Source organism: Cnephaeus nilssonii (assembly GCF_951640355.1).
Source record: "Cnephaeus nilssonii genome assembly, chromosome: 14".
NCBI lineage: Eukaryota > Metazoa > Chordata > Mammalia > Chiroptera > Vespertilionidae > Cnephaeus > Cnephaeus nilssonii.
The window spans coordinates 30,066,896-30,083,612 of record NC_137085.1 but is presented as its reverse complement, the minus strand read 5'-3'; the positions used below and the strand labels follow the sequence as shown (position 1 = coordinate 30,083,612).

Here is a 16,717-nt window from a genome sequence, read left to right as displayed (position 1 = left end):
TGGATACTAGCTAGATTGTCAATGGGAGGCACCAGCAGGAGAATGAAGGGTGGGAGAAAGAGAGGACAGGGTAGTTCTTCCTCTTTCTTATTATCACTGTGGGAGCATATTCCAGCAGTGGCTGCCATATTCTACATGGTTTCTACTTCCCTTCCTTTCTTGGACCCAAGTCCTGCTGTCCATTTCATTCCAGTCAAGCCCTGCTCTCTCCAGAGCCAAAGTTGATAGTTTAGTGTGTATTCTTTTAGTCGTTTATACTTGAATATATCTATTCTATCTAATAAAGCAGTAATATGCAAATTGACCAATACTCCAACACATAAGATGGCCACCCCCATGTGGACACAAGATGGCCGCCACAAGATGGCCGGCAAGGGAGGGCATTTGTGGGCAATCAGGCCAGCAGGGGAGGGCAGTTGGGAGGGACCAGCCCTGCAGGGGAGGGCAGGTGGGAGTGACCAGGCCTGCAGGGGAGGGCAGTTAGGGGCGACCAGGCCGGCTGGGGAGGGCAGTTAGGGGCGACCAGGCCGGCTGGGGAGGGCAGTTAGGGGTGACCAGGCCGGCAGGGGAGTGGTTAGGGGGTGATCAGGCTGGCAGGTAGAAGCAGTTAGGGGCAATCAGGCAGGCAGGCAGGTGAGCGGTTGGGAGCCAGCAGTCCTGGACTGTGAGAGGGATGTCCGACTTCCCGTTTAGGGTAGGGGTCCCAGATTGGAGAGGGTGCAGGCTGGGCTGAGGGACACCCCCTCCCATGCACGAATTTCATGCACCAGGCCTCTAGTATCTCTATATATCTCTCTCTGTATATAAGGTGTCCCAAAATTGCATACACACACTTTGAATATAAAGGCAGTGCTTATTAAAATACATTTCATTTTCAAAATTGAACTATCAGCTGTTAAAGCATGTATACATTTTTTGGGGACACCCTGTATATATCAACATCTATCTATGTAGCTGTTTTCTTTCTACAATGAGAACAATAGGCTTTTTCCTGCAATTTGCTTTTTTACTTCACAATATATTGTGATAGTCACTGACAAATTGCTTCACAAAAAGGTTTCACCAATTTATACTGCCATCAGCAGGGATATGAATCATTATTTCTCCATGCCAGCATTGAATATAATTAATCCTTTTTAGCTTTTGCCAATTTAGTGAAGTGAAAAAATGGGGACTTGTTTAATTTTTAAAAGTTATTAGTGATGTTGAACATTTTTTTCACTAGCTATTTTGTTCACTAGATATTTGTTTCTTCTTTAGTGAATTGCCTTTTGAACAAGTTACATCTATATTTTTTTCCATTGAATCATTCTGTTTTTCTTATTGATCTGTAGGGGCTCTTTTTGTATTGGGGAAATTAGTCCTTTTCCTGTTATAGGGTCACAAATATTTTCTTCCAGTTTATCTTTTCACTTTGTGTATGGGGTCTTTGGCCATCATCAAATCTGTCAACCATTTCCTTTAGGGCTTCTGAATTTGGTGTCATGATTAGAAAAGTTATTCTCACCCATGATTCAAAACATTCTATTCTAATATTTTAGAGTTGTTGTTGTGTTTATGTTTTCATGCTTTTGGAATTTGAAATCATCTTTATCCATTCATGATCATTAGGATAATGGCATCTTCATTTGATGGTCATCACGAAGATCTTAAGGAACTTCAGAGGTGACCCAGAAACCTGAGTCCTTAATTGTAACCTTGAGCTTATGAAAAAGCATAAAGGGTTTCAACCTGGCCTCCAAGTTTCTCAGGACTCATCCTGACTTTTCTTTTGGATTTCACAGAAGATGCCAGCAACTTTACTTCTACAGCCTTAGAACTGTTAAACCCAAGCCAAGCCTCTTCCCTCCTGGTCTCTCCAACCTTATCTCCCTCTGCTCCCTTTACTCTACTTATTGATTCTTATTTTCCTGGAACTTTCCTCCATCCATGCCTTTGCTCAAACTGCTTTGTTCTAATTGCTTTGGGCACCCTTCATTCTGTTCTGTAAGGTCTAACTTAAATGCCTCAGTTCTCCATGAAATCTTCCTTGATTTCTCAAGTCCACCTAAATACTCTTTCCTCTCTACTCTTCAGCCATGGAATGTGTTACTCAGATGATTATCTGCCAGGTACTGTCATTATCTGTACAACTAACTATCTGATTCCCTCACTTGACTTCCCTCAGAGCATCTTTGTAAACTCATGGTGCCTGGCACTTGGTAGGATTTAGCCAATGCTGGATGGCTAAATGAATAAAAAATTGTAGAGCTGATTATATCTTTCCTGCCTCTGCTCTTAGACTCCCCACAAGTCTAGAGGTGTATGAAGGGAGGGAGAAAGAGTAGAAAAAAGAGGGGGGGGGGTTGTGAGCTAGTGTTCCTTGGACTGAAATGCTATTTGTAGACCAATTTCTAGTTGCACTGGGAGGAAACAGACACAGGGCAGGGTTAGTAGATGACTGGCATCCTGTTCAGCCTTTTCTGATCACAGGTTGAGTTACTACTGTGATTAATACCTGGAAACTGACACATATGAGCCACTCCTTAGGAAGGTGAAGAAATATTTGATTTTCCAGGAAATGTCCCCACTTCCTTCCTATTTCTTTGTCTCCCCCCTCCCCCCCTGCCCTGTGCCGTTATTTCTTAAGGATGGGTTGCCTCCATGTGGCTGGGTGGCATGAAACCTGGTCCCCACTTAAAGCAAAAATGCAGAGAAAGAAATATTATTAGATCAGGAGACTTAGGCTGATGGGGAATCTCAGGAAGCCCCTGTCTGATGGGGGAGGCTTGTCTCTAGACTCAGGGACAAGCTAGAGGAGAGGCACAGGCCCAACCCTCCAAAGGTTTTTTCCTTCCTATTCCTCCTTGGCAACATAGTCTCCTGATTCTTTTTCTGCTTCTCTGGCCACTACTTTTCCACCCTTTTCTCTGCTTCTTCTTCCCATGCCCTACTTGTCAGTGCTCTAAAGGGTTCTATCCTCAGAAGTTATCATTAATCTGAATTTCCATTCTTCTAGCCAAACCTTCAAGAATTTGACTCAGGTCAAAAACCTTAAAGTCATCCTGAGTCCTCTCATTTCCTCATACCATGCAACTAATTTGTGAGCAAATTCTTTTTCTTTTTTTTAATCCTCATCTGAGGATATGTTTATTGATTTTTTAGAGAGAGAGGAAGGGGAGAGAAACATCAATGTGAGAGAGAAACATCTATCAGCTGCCTCCTGTACAAGCCTTGCCTGGGGATCAAACCCAAAACCTAAACATGTGACCTGACCAGGAATTGAATTCAAAAGCTTTTGGTGTGTGGATGATCCTCTAACTGAACCACCCAGCCAGGGCTAATGTGAGCAAATTCTTATGGCTCTACCTTCAAAATGTACCCACAACCTGACCATTTCTAAACACTTTCACTGCTGCTATCACTCTGCTCTACAGTACTATCATTTCCTGCCCGGATTACTGCAATAACCATAATGTTCTTTTACACTTGCCCTTCTTGCTCAGTGTAGCAGCTACAGTGATTTTGCTAAAAAGTTAGATCATTTCCCTTCTCTGCTCAAAACTCTCCTATGATTTTCAGCTCACTTAGAGTAAAAGCCAAAGTCCTTAAAACTATCTACAAGACCCTATGTGATGTAGCCAACTGTTACCTCTTTGTCACGTCATCTCCTACTATTCCTTTCTTTGCTCACTCCATTCCAGTCACACTGGAATGCTTAGTTTTCCTAGAACATAGAAGGTGAGCTCCCACCTCAGGGCCTTTATACTGACTGTTCCCTTGCCTTGGCCTGGCATTTTCTTCTTTTAGATATTTACGTGACTCATTTCCTCACTTCCTTCAGGTATTTTCTTTTTGGCCAGGGCTCTTCACTGTCACCTTTCCCTGGCCATCCTTTATAAATTTCAACCATGGCCCTAGCTGGTTTGGCTCCGTGGAAAGAGTGTCGGCCTGGGACTGAAGGGTCCTGGGTTTGATTCTGGTCAAGGGCATGTACCTCAGTTGCAGGCTAGCGTGTGTGCGAAGGCAACCAATCGATTTGTCTCTTTCACATCAATGTTTTTCTCTGTCTTTCTCCCTTCTACTCTCTTTAAAAATCAATGGAAAAATATCCTCAGGTGAGGATTAACACACACAAAAAAGAAATTTCAGCCATGGAGCTCTGACTGGTTTGGCTCAGTGGATAGAGTGTCGGCCTGCGGACTGAAGGGTCCCAGGTTCGATTCCGGTCAAGGGCATGTACCTTGGTTGTGGGCACATCCCCAGGAGGAGGTGTGCAGGAGGCAACTGATCGATGTGTCTCTTTCATTAATGTTTCTAACTCTCTATCCCTCTCCCTTCCTCTCTGTAAAAAAATCAATAAAATATATATTTAAAAAAAAAGAAAAAGAAAAAAATATTTCAGCCATGGATACTTTCTTGTGCTTTATTCCTTTTCTTAACAGTATCACCATTATTATGTTATTTTTTGTAGAATGTAAGCTCTGTGAGAGCAGGGATTTTTTTGGCAGCGTCTCTTTTATATACTGCTGTATTCCCAGTGTGTAGAACAATGCCTGGTATATTGCAGGAACTCAATACTACTTATTAAATGAATGAATAAAAAGTTTATTTGGCCCTGGCTGGGTGGCTCAGTTAGTTGGAACATCATCCTGTACACCAAAAAGTTTCGGGTCAGGGCATACACTTAAGTTGTGTGTGTTGATCCACGGTTGGGTTACATTCAGGAGGCAACCAATTGATGTTTCACTCACATCGATGTCTTTATCTCTTTCTTTCTCCCTTCTTCTATAAAAATAAATAAAAATATATCCTCAGAGTACCAATACAATACACATGTAAACTCACATTTCCCCCCAAAAAAATAAATAAATAAAAAGAAACTCACATTCCCTCCTGAACATCTCTCCAGAAAATTTGCCCTCTTTGGCCAGCTGAATTCCTTACCAGCTGAATTCCTTATTATTTCCCATAGGGCTTCAGTAAACCTTAGGTCGTTCTTTTTTTTTTAAATTCTTTTTTTTATCGATGTCAGAGAGGAAGGGAGAGGGAGAGAGAGAGAAACATCAATGATGAGAGAGAATCACGGATCGGCTGCCTCCTGCACGCCCCACACTGGGGATCGAGCCCACAACCAGGGCATGTGCCCTGACCGGGAATCGAACCCTGACCTCCTGGTTGATAGGTTGATGCTCAACCCCTGAGCCACGCTGGCCGGGCACCTTAGGTCTTTCTTGTTTCTTTTAGTATGAGACCCAAAAAAATGTGTCCCCTTTTCACCATTTCTCCCATATAGCTGGTCTCTTAATCTTGTTGAGACAATCTTATAAATCTTGCTCCAGTCTTCCCCTTGTCTCCATCCCCACTGTTTCTGCTTTAGTTCAGGTATGAGTCTCTTATTCAGTGCAGAAGATTACCATGTCTTCTCCATTTTATTCACTACCGCCATTTTAATTCTCCTGATGAAGAGCTTTGATCGGCTCACTGCTCTCTCCACAAATCTTCTATGGCTGTCTATTATCTGTTGAATTAAGTAGGCAAATAATATAGAATTCATGATTTGTTATTGTTTGCTTATTCTAACACCCCCCTTCTGGAACTCTGTCATTGTGAGTTAAAATTGCTGCACGTTCAAAGTACATATATTATCTCCTTTGGAGTTCTGAAGAGAAAACAGGGCTGGAGAATTGAACATGAGAGTGTGCACACTCTTTACGTACCCAGAAAGTGGAGATGTAAATCTTTCCTAATCTCTTAGCAATAGTCAAGTTTTCTAGATCCATTGATGTGCTATTATTATTACCCTCTGACTTTTCCTACTTTGAGAGGAGAGGCTTCTATTTCTCCCACCATTTAGGAATTTTTGGGAACCTGATTCCAGAAGACATCCAATAAACGCACAAGGCAGTAAAGGTTTGGGATTGGATTAAACTGGTTGAATGCTAGAATTGGAGGATTTAGAGGTCGCCTTTCCACCTATTCCCTTATAAATGAGGAAAGTGAAGCCATTATCAGAAAGGATTCAGTCTTGTACCAGGTCAGTGACCTGGGACCAGAAGCGAGACATCCCGATTCCCAAGTAGGTCTCGTTGGTAAATATTTCTGCTTCCCTTCGTGTTTCAAGGCTCTCGGTTCCCGCCAGGTAGATGCCTATCTTCCAGCAGTGGCTTAATCCCCTTACTTGGAGGGAACCAGGAGAAGAGGCTAGAGGCCCAGCTGGATGAAAGGAGATGCAGCTGAGGGTATAGGAGCGAGAAGAGGTCAGAGGTCGCACCTCATCTGCCCCCTGCCCCTTTAACTCTGGTCCCTGCTTTTCGACCCGTCTCCCTAAATCCGCTTCTAGGCCTTACCCTCTCCGTGACCCTCTCCTTCCGCCCTCCCTTAGGGTCAGCAGGATTCATCCATTCCAATTGGCAACGCTCCGGGTAGGAGGAGTTGTTTGGCACTAAAAGGGAGATTAGTTACGTCACGTCGGCCCCGCCCACTGGCCCGAGGGGCGTGGAGCGAGGCGTCATGACATCAGACGCCTAAGGGGGCGGGGCGGTGAGGGGAAGGAGGGGGGAAGTAGGGCTTCAACATGGCGGCTGTGGTACTGGCTTCGGCTACGGTGACGGCCCGGCCTGGGGCGAACAGAGTTGAAGGTGGCGGTGTTCGCTCTCCCTAGGAGCCGTCCGCGGGGACCGAACGTGGGAGGTCGGCGGCGCCAGCACCTTTCGGCTTCTGGGACGGCGGCGGCGGCGGCAGCGGTGTTCAGGTGAGGGGGGAGGCGCCTCCTTCTGGGGCCGGGAGAGGAGGGGTGGCATTGGGGGTAGGGCGCCGGGACCGGGATACGGGTGAGGGAGGGAACCCGGGGGAGAGGCTAGAGGCCCAGCTGGATGAAAGGAAATGCAGCTGAGGGTGTAGGAGTGAGAAGAGGCCCGAGGTCCGTGACTCGGGGAGGGTTCGGGGAGAGGGGTCGGAGTGAGGGGACCGGAGTTGAAGGGGCGGAGGGCAGATGGGTTGTGGGAAAATGAATTCGGACTAAGGGGACTGATCCACTGCTGGGAGGTAGGCTGTGTAGACACCTGTCTGTCTTGCTGGAGTGAGAGAGCTCGGTGGGAACTAGAGGATGCCGAGGAGGTGGAGCCAGGTTTTCGTAAAGAAGGTAAGTGATGTGGAGTTGAGGGTGAGTTGGGGACGCGAGGTGCAGATTTAGTTCTTGGGAGAAAGGGAGTAGACCAGACGCGGGGGGAGTGATCTTTGGGGATACCTTGGACATTGTCAGGCCTTCTCCGGGTGTGTTTACTTCGCCTCTTGTTATGTCTTGGGTGGAGACTTACCTGTACAGTCCACCTGGGCCTCTGAAACAACCGCAGATCTTTTCTTGCGGAACATCAAGTTATAGTTCATTTATTTGATCTGTATCAGTGCTCTCTGGCCTTTGTGTTCTCGCCACATGGACTGGGTTCCAGAGTAGCCTCTTAAAGTACGACTGAACATAAAAATAGATTTTATATTAAGCCGAAAATTTTGAGAGTTTTTAGGCACCATTTGTTGCCAACCAGATTTGGTAATTTAGTGAACTATTAAATAATTCTGTTCTAACTCCACTTACTAGTCCACTCCTCAGTCGTGTATTAGTATTTGAGAATTAGGTTAGATATGATGGATGTTTCTCTTTGAAATTTTATTAGATTGGGTGGTGGGGAAAACAGGGCACTTAGTCTTTAGTGATAGCTAGCTCTTTCTAGTCAAACAAGTTAAACTGAAACTTTCTGAATTTTTATAGCAAATGTTTTGGACTGCAAGTGTCCAAAGTCTATAAAGAATTACATTGTCTGCATTAACTTTTTTATTTATTTATCTTTATTTTTGGAAGTCTTACAGTTGTCCCCTTTTTTACCCTCATTGACTCCCACTATCCCACTCCTGTCCTCCCCCCTCCTTCACTGCACTATTGTCTGTCCATGGATTATGCATATGTGCATATACGTTCTTTTGTTAATCACTTCCTGCCCCCCCTTCCCTCTGAAATTTGTCATTATTTACTTTTAAGTGGAATTAAAATTTTTTATTTATTGACTAGAGGCTCGGTGCACAAATTCGTGCATGGGTGGGGTTCCTTGGGGTGGCCTGCAGAGATCAGGCCCCAGCTTGCGCCCCCCCCCCCCAGCCCTGCAGCCCCACAGTCCCACCTGGCACCCTGCTTTGGTCTGGCGCCGCCCCCTTACCTGCTCCACTATCCCACCTGTGGGGCGATTGATCAGGGCCAGGCCCCCTGCTGCTGCTGCTGGTTATTCTCTGCGGGGTGATCGGTGTGGCACTCGGGCCCCTGCTCGCACCCACCTTGGCCTGGCGCTGCCCGTTCACCTGCTCCACCATCCCACTACGGTCCTGCTCTCTTTGGGGCCCATCGGGGCTGGTAGCGCCATGTCACTGATGCCCACCATGTTCCTCGCCGCCCCCTGGTGGTCAGTGCACGTCATAGTGAGCGGTTGAACTCCTGGTTGAACGACCGCCTGAGGGGACAATTTGCATATTAGGCTTTTATTATATAGGATTTTAGAGAGAGGAAGGGGGAGAGAAACATTAGTTTGTTGTTCCACTTATTTATGCATCCAGTGGTTGATTATTTTATGTTTTTTATTTTATTTTTTTAAAATATATTTTATTGATTTTTTTACAGAGGAAGGGAGAGGGATAGAGAGTTAGAAACATCGATGAGGGAGAAACATTGATCAGCTGCCTCCCACACAACTCCTACTGGGCATGTGCCCACAACCAAGGTACGTGCCCTTGACCAGAATCGAACCTGGGACCTTTCAGTCCGAAGGCTGATGCTCTATCCACTGAGCCAAACCCGTTAGGGCATTTTTTATTGATTTTAGAGAGGAACAGGGGAGGGGGGACGGGGGGAGAGAGGGAGAGAGAGAGAGAAAGAAAGAAAGAAAGAAAGAAAGAAACAAACAAACAAACAAACAAACAAACATGGCTGGACTGCCTCCTGCAAGCCCCCCACAGGGAATAGAGCCTGCAACCTGGGCATGTACCCTCACCAGGAATTGAACCCGGTGCTCAACCAACTGAGCCACACTGGCCAGGACAGTGGTTGATTCTTGTATGTGCACTGACCAGGATGAACCACAACCATGACATATCTTGATGATGCTCTAACCCCGTGGTCAGCAAACTGCGGCTTGCGAGCCACATGCGGCTCTTTGGCCCCTTGAGTGTGACTCTTCCACAAAATACCACGGCCTGGGTGAGTCTATTTTGAAGAAGTGGCGTTAGAAGAAGTTTAAGTTTAAAAATTTTGGCTCTCAAAAGAAATTTCAATCGTACTGTTGATATTTGGCTCTGTTGACTAATGAGTTTGCCGACCACTGCTCTAACCAACTGAGCTACCTGGCCAGGGCTTTAAGTGGAATTTTATAAATTAAATTTTTATTTCTAACCCATCCTATTCATTTTTTTCTGTCCTAGTTATTCTTTCTGTTACTTATTTAACATTTATTGAATGCCTATTGTTGCATTAATAAGTCATTATAATTATGGAAATAGGAAAGTTTGTTTCTTTAGTGAGCATCTCTATCACTGTGTAGCAAATAACTTGCTATGGCCTCATTGGAAGATAAAGTGTTATCTATATGTATAAAAGCCTAAGCAACTATTATGACCGAACAAATGACTGGCCGGTAGCTATGATGCGCACTGACCCAGACCTTGCTGCTGGGGCCCTGACAGCCCCGAATCTGATTCTCCTGGACCCGGGACCCGGACAAGAGGGAGGAGGGAGCCCGATTCCTCGTGGAATCGACTGTTGGTTAGCTTGCTGCTGGGGTCAACCTCCCGTGGTCCCTCCCCATGGCTGGCTGGCCTTCCCAATCGGTCCCATAGCCGGCCAGGCTAAGGGACCCCACCTGTGCACAAATTCATGCACCGGGCCTCTAGTTTTAGAAATAAAGACAGGAAGAAAATTAAAGTATGAATAAAAGAACTTTCTGAATTTTTCTTTTGTATTTGATCACTACCTCATTATGGCATATTTTATGTATATCTGAGAGATTTTATTTTTCATTTTGATTTTGAAGAAGACAGTCATAGTATCCTGATAAAATAATATTAGGTCTGTAAATAACTCTCAATAATGGTTGCTATAGCACATTTATCTAGGACTGGCAAATGTCACTTTATCTTGTTTATCTTTTCTTTTATGTCTTGACTAGAGTAAGGTATTTAAAATGCAATTTCAAAGTTTAATTCAGTGACTAAAATTCTCTCAAGTATTTTCTGCATTATAGATGAATTTTCATTAGCCCAGAGTGTAGATCAGTATGATAAATATTTCCTGTTCTCTGATTATACTGTTAAACGTTTGGAGTTTTTTCACATGTAGATTATTTTAGTGTAAACTTTTTCCCACAGACCAAACAACCATCAGTTCATCATTAACCAGGTGATTTTCTTTAAACAATCTTTCTCAATACATGGAAAAGGTATTGTGTAGTATCTTAATGTATTAAATAAGCTTTTTCTTAGGGGAAAAATATCTGAAGTTTAGAAATTAACTGGATTTAGTTTCTCATATAGCATGAGAATCCCTACTTCTGTATCATGAAGATAAGTGAAAAATCTATCCTCTTTTCCAGAATCTAATTGCTTATAGGAAAGAGCCTTTCAGTTAGAGAAAGAAGTAAGGAGCAGATTCTAACCTGTAGCACACAATTTCTTGTAGTATTGGAAAATAATTTGAATGTAAGAGTAATGTTTTCCTATAAATTGATAGTTATTTCAGGCTTTAAAAATTTAGGTGAAGGTAGCAAGATTTACAAAGGGAAAGGTGCTAACACTGGGTATATGCTAATGAGCTAGGCATTGTTAACACTTCACATAACCTAACTTAATCCTTACAGTTTGATCAGGTAGGCAGGTTGTGATATGCATCCTTTTAGGTGTTGAGGATCAGAGAAGTTAAGTAATTTAAGGTTACAGCTATAAAGTGGTTAGATTTTTCTAACTTTAATGCCCATCTATTACACCATTTTGTCCCTCTTAAGTGGTCACAGAGCCATTCTAATTCCTGTCAAATTTAAAGTGTAAGCACTTTTTAATTTTAAAGTTATGTCATTTAAAACTACTTCTTCTCATTGAAATAGAAGTATTACTGCAATGATAAATATTTCATTAAAATTTTAGTCAATTAAGATATCATCAGTATTCTAGGAGTAAATGACTATTTTGTACTTAACAAAATAAGCTAGAGAAACTGGATAAGGGACTAAAAGTTTTCTTATTTGTATTTATTGCTGAGTCAAGTTGGACCCAGTTCATTAAGGGCCAAAAGTTGTATTTGGCAGTATTCCGAACATGTTCTCAGAATTCTGGATTGGTCATTATCAGTTGCTTAATACTTACCAAACACTTCCAGTTTTTGAGTCATTGAATTGGCTCATGGTAAATGTGAATATTGTGCTTATGGAGTTAAGAGCCAGCAGTGTGTGTTTTGGGTGCTTCACTTCCTCCCTAACACTTGATATTGTCAGGCTTGAAAATTTTTTCTAATCTAGTGGGTTTGAAATGGTATCTATTACGTTTTTATTAGCATTTTCTGAAGTTGAGCATCTTTTCATGTGTTCATTGGCCATTTGCGCTCCTGTGAAGTTTTATGTCTATTTTTATTGAGTTGTTTCTTTTTCTGATTGATTTTTAAGAATTCTTTATATACTTTGAATGCTAATTATTTGTAAATTTATGGGTTGCAAATAGCCTCTCAATTTATGACCTGTCATGAGACTTCCAAGGATTTTAGTGAGAATGTCAAAGACATGGAGCAGGACTTGCTTCAGTGGGGCTTTGGTGCTCACTGAGTCTGCCTCTTGAGTGTGTCGCTTGTGGATGTGTAGAGTTGTAACTTAGTATGGTCTGAAGCTGTCCACTGTGTACACTGGCTCTAGGGCCTCCAGGGAGGTGCAAAGTCAGCCACTGCCTGGGGCCACCTGGCAAGAGCTACAAAGGGATCTGTGGATGACTTGGAGGCCCAGCAGTGAAGCAAAGCTAGTGCCAGGTCTTGGGCCTTTTATTGATAGGTTTGGGGTACACTGTCACCAGCTGTAGCTTGTTTGAGAGATTTTAGCAAAGTCTGAAACCTGAGCCAGGACAGGCCATTCAAATGGAAAAGCTGCTACAAACAGCTTGGGTGGGGCTGTAAATTGGATGGGGCAGGGTCTCAGGGAATCACCAGGGCAGAGGAAACAGTGTGCTCCAGGATGATGGAGACTCAGATACGGCTGCCAGTCAGTCCTGTGACAGGGGAAGTTCTAGCACAGGAACAATGACCCCTGCGAGCATCCCTGTCTGGGATAAAGCCGCCCCCATGTTCCTGCCCCAATGCCAGACAGTTCCTCCCCATATGTGTCTGGGTCTCCCAAAGCCGCCTCGTGCTGCGAGTCCAAGTAAGTTCTTGCACGGGCCCTTTAAATGGAACACCTGGGTCTCCAGCAGCCTCCTTGTCACTCAGCCACAATCCCTGCTGGTTTTTACAGCATGTAGATGCGAGGACTTCTCTTCCCAGCTCTGGGACCCTGGGCTGGGGGTGTGATATGGGGCTGGGACCTCTTGTTTCTCATGGGTGGCCTCCTCAGAGACTATTTCCTTCCCAATTAAAAAAAACGGCACATGTGGGTGTCGGGCCAGCCCACTCCACCCTTCCTACCAATCTCAGTGTGCTTTATTCTTTACTTCTCTAGTTGTAGGGCTTCCATTCAGCCAGGTTTCAGGTGGTTCTGAATGATGGTGGTTGTTTATTTTAGTTGTAATTTTGATGTGGTTGTGGGAGGCAGTGAGTACAGGCATTAACCTACTCCACCATCTTGGTTCTATTTATATTTTTCTTTTTAAAAAAATTTTATTTTACTTTTTCCATCACTAATTCGAGAGGAAAAAATATACGCACCCCTATTTCACTGCAGCGTTGTTTACAATAGCCAAGATTTGGAAGCAACCCAAGTGTCCATCAGTAGATGAGTAGACCCTTTCTAATCTGGGACCCCTTGAGGGATGTCTGACTGCCCTCCTGAGATCGGGTCTAAACGGGCAGTCGGACATCCCTCTCACAATCCAGGACTGCTGGCTCCCAACCACTTGCCTGCCTGCCTGCTTGGTTGCCCCTAACCTCTTCTGCCTGCCAGCCTGATCACCCCCTAACCACTCACCTGCCAGCCTGATTGACGCCTTAATGCTCCCCTGCTGGCCTGGTTGCCCCTAACTGCCCTCCCCTGCCAGCCTGGTCGCCCCTAACTGCCCTCCCCTGCTGGCCTGGTTGCCCCCAACTGCCCTCCTCTGCTGGCCCGATCACCCCTAACTGCCCTCCCTTGCCAGCCTGGTCGCCCCTAACTGCCCTCCCCTGCAGGCCTGATCCCCCCCAACTGCCCTCCCCTGCAGGCCTGGTCCCCCTCAGCTGCCCTTCTCTGCAGGCCAGGTCCTCCCCAGATGCCCTCCCCTACAGGCCTGGTCCTCCCCAGCTGCCCTCCCCTGCAGGCCTGGTCCCCCCCAACTGCCTTCCCCTGCAGGCCTGGATCCCCCCCAACTGTCCTCCCCTGTAGGCCTGGTTGCCCCCACCTGCCCTCCCCTGCAGGCCTGGTTCCCCCCAACTGCCCTCTCCTGCAGGGCTGGTCCCCCCCAACTGCCCTTCCCTGCAGGCCTGGTCCCTCCCAACTGCCCTCCCCTGCTGGCCTGATTGCCCACAACTGCCCTCCCCTGCTGGCCATCTTGTGGTGGCCATCTTGTGTGTTGGGGTGATGGTCAATTTGCATATTACACCTTTATTATATAGGATGATGACTCTAGAGCCTGTAAGAGCCTATGAAATGTCTTCTTCACATATAAAAAGGTTAAATCATTTTCATTATGATTTGTTGGTTCTTTGAAAATTGATGAACCATGTACTTATTTTCCACTAACTAAATTATCAGCCAGAATACTTCATCCCCACATCATGCTGGAAACAGAATCTTTTAAAGTAAAGCTTTAAAGAAATTATAAAATAATACCTGTTTGCCATATAATGTCCAGAATATATAGAAAAATGTTATGAATTATTTTCAGTCCTACCACCTAGAGCTAGCCACTTTTCTGATTTTTTCTTTTCACAAATTTTAAAACATGCTTGTTTCATTTGAAATCTGAGAATGCTTTTTACATAATACTTTTTATCCTTAAACGGGTTGGGTACAGTCTTTGTCTTTTATTCAATGTTGTTGTTAAGTCCATAGCAGTTACTAACCAGTAAACTATCTGTGAGTAATAAAAATGGCATAATTGTTTGCTGTTAACACTTTAAACTATCCTTGAATGACACTTGCTGGCTAATAGGCCTTAATATGAAAGATCTACACTTCAGAGTTCACTGGACATTAGGACTAATATATGCCTCTTGCTACTGTTATGACTTTTTGCCTAATATGGAACAGATAGATAAGTTGAGATATAAAATAAGCTAGGGAAATGCCTCTATGAAATGGCCTTGGCTAAGTTAGAATCAGGAATGGGCTATTGAAGTGGTTTGTTTTGTTTGTTTGGTAACTGAAGAGAATTAATTTATTATCCTACAGATTATAAAATTAATGGATAAAATTATTTTACCAATAAGTAAAATTATTAGTTATCCTATCTAATAAAACAGTAATATGCAAATTGACCATACCTTCGCTATGCCAACAGCCAATCAGCACGAACAAGATGGCGGTTAATTTGCATACACTGAGGGAGGGAGGAGTGAAGAAAGCAGAAAGCAAGGTGGCTGCGTGGGCGGGCGGCAGCGTGGCTGTGGAGCACGCGGCCATGGTGGCCTCTGAGGCGGTGGCAGGCAGTGTGCGCGGCAGCGACTGCGCGCGGCTGCAGTGGTGGCGGTTGCGGTGGTGGGCGGGGTGCACAGTGGAGGCAGCAGGCGGGGCGTGGCGGGCGGTATGCGAGGCCATGGTGGCCTCGGAGGTGGTGGTGGCTGCGGGCAGGGGTGTGGCAAGGCGGGCTGCGCGTGGCAGGGCGGGTGGGTGGGGTGGGGCGCACAGCAGCAGCGCGCGCAGCCGAGGAGGCGGTGGCAACATGCGTGGCGGGTCGGGGTGATCAGAGGCCACGGCAGCGCACGGCCACAGAGGCAGCTGCATCAGCAGGCACTGAGGGTCGGGAGTGTGGGGCGAGGCTTGCAGCGGCAGCGGCTGTGTCCCCCCGCACGGCCGCAGAGGCAGAGGTGGCGGCGGGCTGGGTTGGGTGGGCGGAATGGGTGGGAGGCGCCCCGCCCGTTCCACCCGCCCTGCCCCACCTCGCCCGCTGCAGCAGGAGAGGTGGGGGGGGGGGCAGGAGGGAAGCCCACCAGAAATCTTGCAGGAAATATTCCTGCAGCGGGTCCCTAGTTTCATTCATAATAGCAATTGTGAAAGTGAAAAGATGTTATTCATTTGTTTCTTTCCTTTCTCTATACCTAAATAATCATTCTTTAGTTGCACAGCTTACCAGATTTAGAGCTACTTTCTCTTGGTAAAAGCTTTATTGATATAATCCATATGTCATACAATTCACCCATTTAAGAATACAATTTGCTCAGCTGGTGTGGCTCAGTGGTTGAGCAATCGACCTATGAACCAGGAGGTTGTGGTTCGATTCCGGGTTAGGGCACATGCCCAGGTTGTGGGCTCGATCCCCAGTGTTGGTTGTGCAGGAGACAGCCGATCATTGATTCTCTCTCATCATTGATGTTTCTTTCTCTCTTCCTCTCCCTTTCTCTCTGAAATCAATAAATCATATATATATATATATATATATATATATATATATATATATATATATATATATATATATAATACAATTCAATAGTGTTTAGCTCTGGTCAGTGTGGCTCAGTTGGTTGAAGTGTTGTCCTGTGCATCAAAAAGGTGGTGGGTTTGATTCCTGGTGAGGGCACATATCCAGATTGCAGGTTCAAACCCTGGTTGGGACGTGGGTGGGAGGCAACTGATCAATGTTTCTTTTTTCCTCCCTCCCTCTCTCTAAAATCAATAAAAAAAATGAGTTGGTAAGTGCTTCCCTTTCTTAAAAAAAATGTTTAGCCCTAGTCAGTTTGGCTCAGTGGATAGAGCATCAGCCTGCGGACTGGAGGGTCCCGGGTTCGATTCTTGGCAAGGGCACATGCCTGGGTTATGTGCTGGATCCCCAGTCGGGGCATGCTGGAAGCAGTCAATCAATGCTTCTCTTTCATCATTGATGTTTCTATCTCTCCCTCTTCCTCTCTGAAATAAATAAAAATATATTTAAAAAATGTTTAGTGTATTTACAGGGATTTGGAATCATCATAGTCAATTTTAGAACATTTTCATCAACCCATAGAGAAATCTGCTAGTGATGGTGACTACATTTTAAAAACGGTTTAGCATTGCTCTATGTATGCTAAATTTAGAAGGTATTTTACCAGCTAAAGACGTAATATTAAAATAATGTTATTTGTATTTTGTCTTTTCCTAAGCTAAGGAAGATACAAACTGATTTACTTCGACTTACATTTTTGTTTTGCTTTTAAATAGGGAAGAAATCCATTGTTAGAAGAAACCATATATGTCATTGTAGAAAACCCTTGTCCATCAGTGAGAAAGCATACTAATAGAATTTGATACAGCTGTATAATTTGTTATTTTGAATTCTGGCATTTTAAAAAATGAAATTTCCTTCCACTAGGATGGGTTAAAATATTACTAGTATTTATTCAGTGATT

General features: G+C 44.7%; 1 protein-coding gene across 4 annotated transcripts in view; it reads left to right on the top strand.

Moving 5' to 3' along the window:
* The first annotated feature begins 6,532 nt into the window (after window positions 1-6,532).
* UBAP1 (ubiquitin associated protein 1) overlaps window positions 6,533-16,717 on the top strand; it is a 43,830-nt gene continuing 33,645 nt past the window's right edge. For 3 of the 4 annotated variants that reach the window (XM_079789704.1, XM_079789708.1, XM_079789706.1), the window contains exon 1: window positions 6,533-6,733. The gene's annotated coding sequence lies outside the window, so the exon portion shown is untranslated. Of the gene's footprint in view, window positions 6,734-6,967; window positions 7,124-16,717 lie in introns of those variants that run through there. The other variant, XM_079789707.1, reaches the window with a different exon arrangement.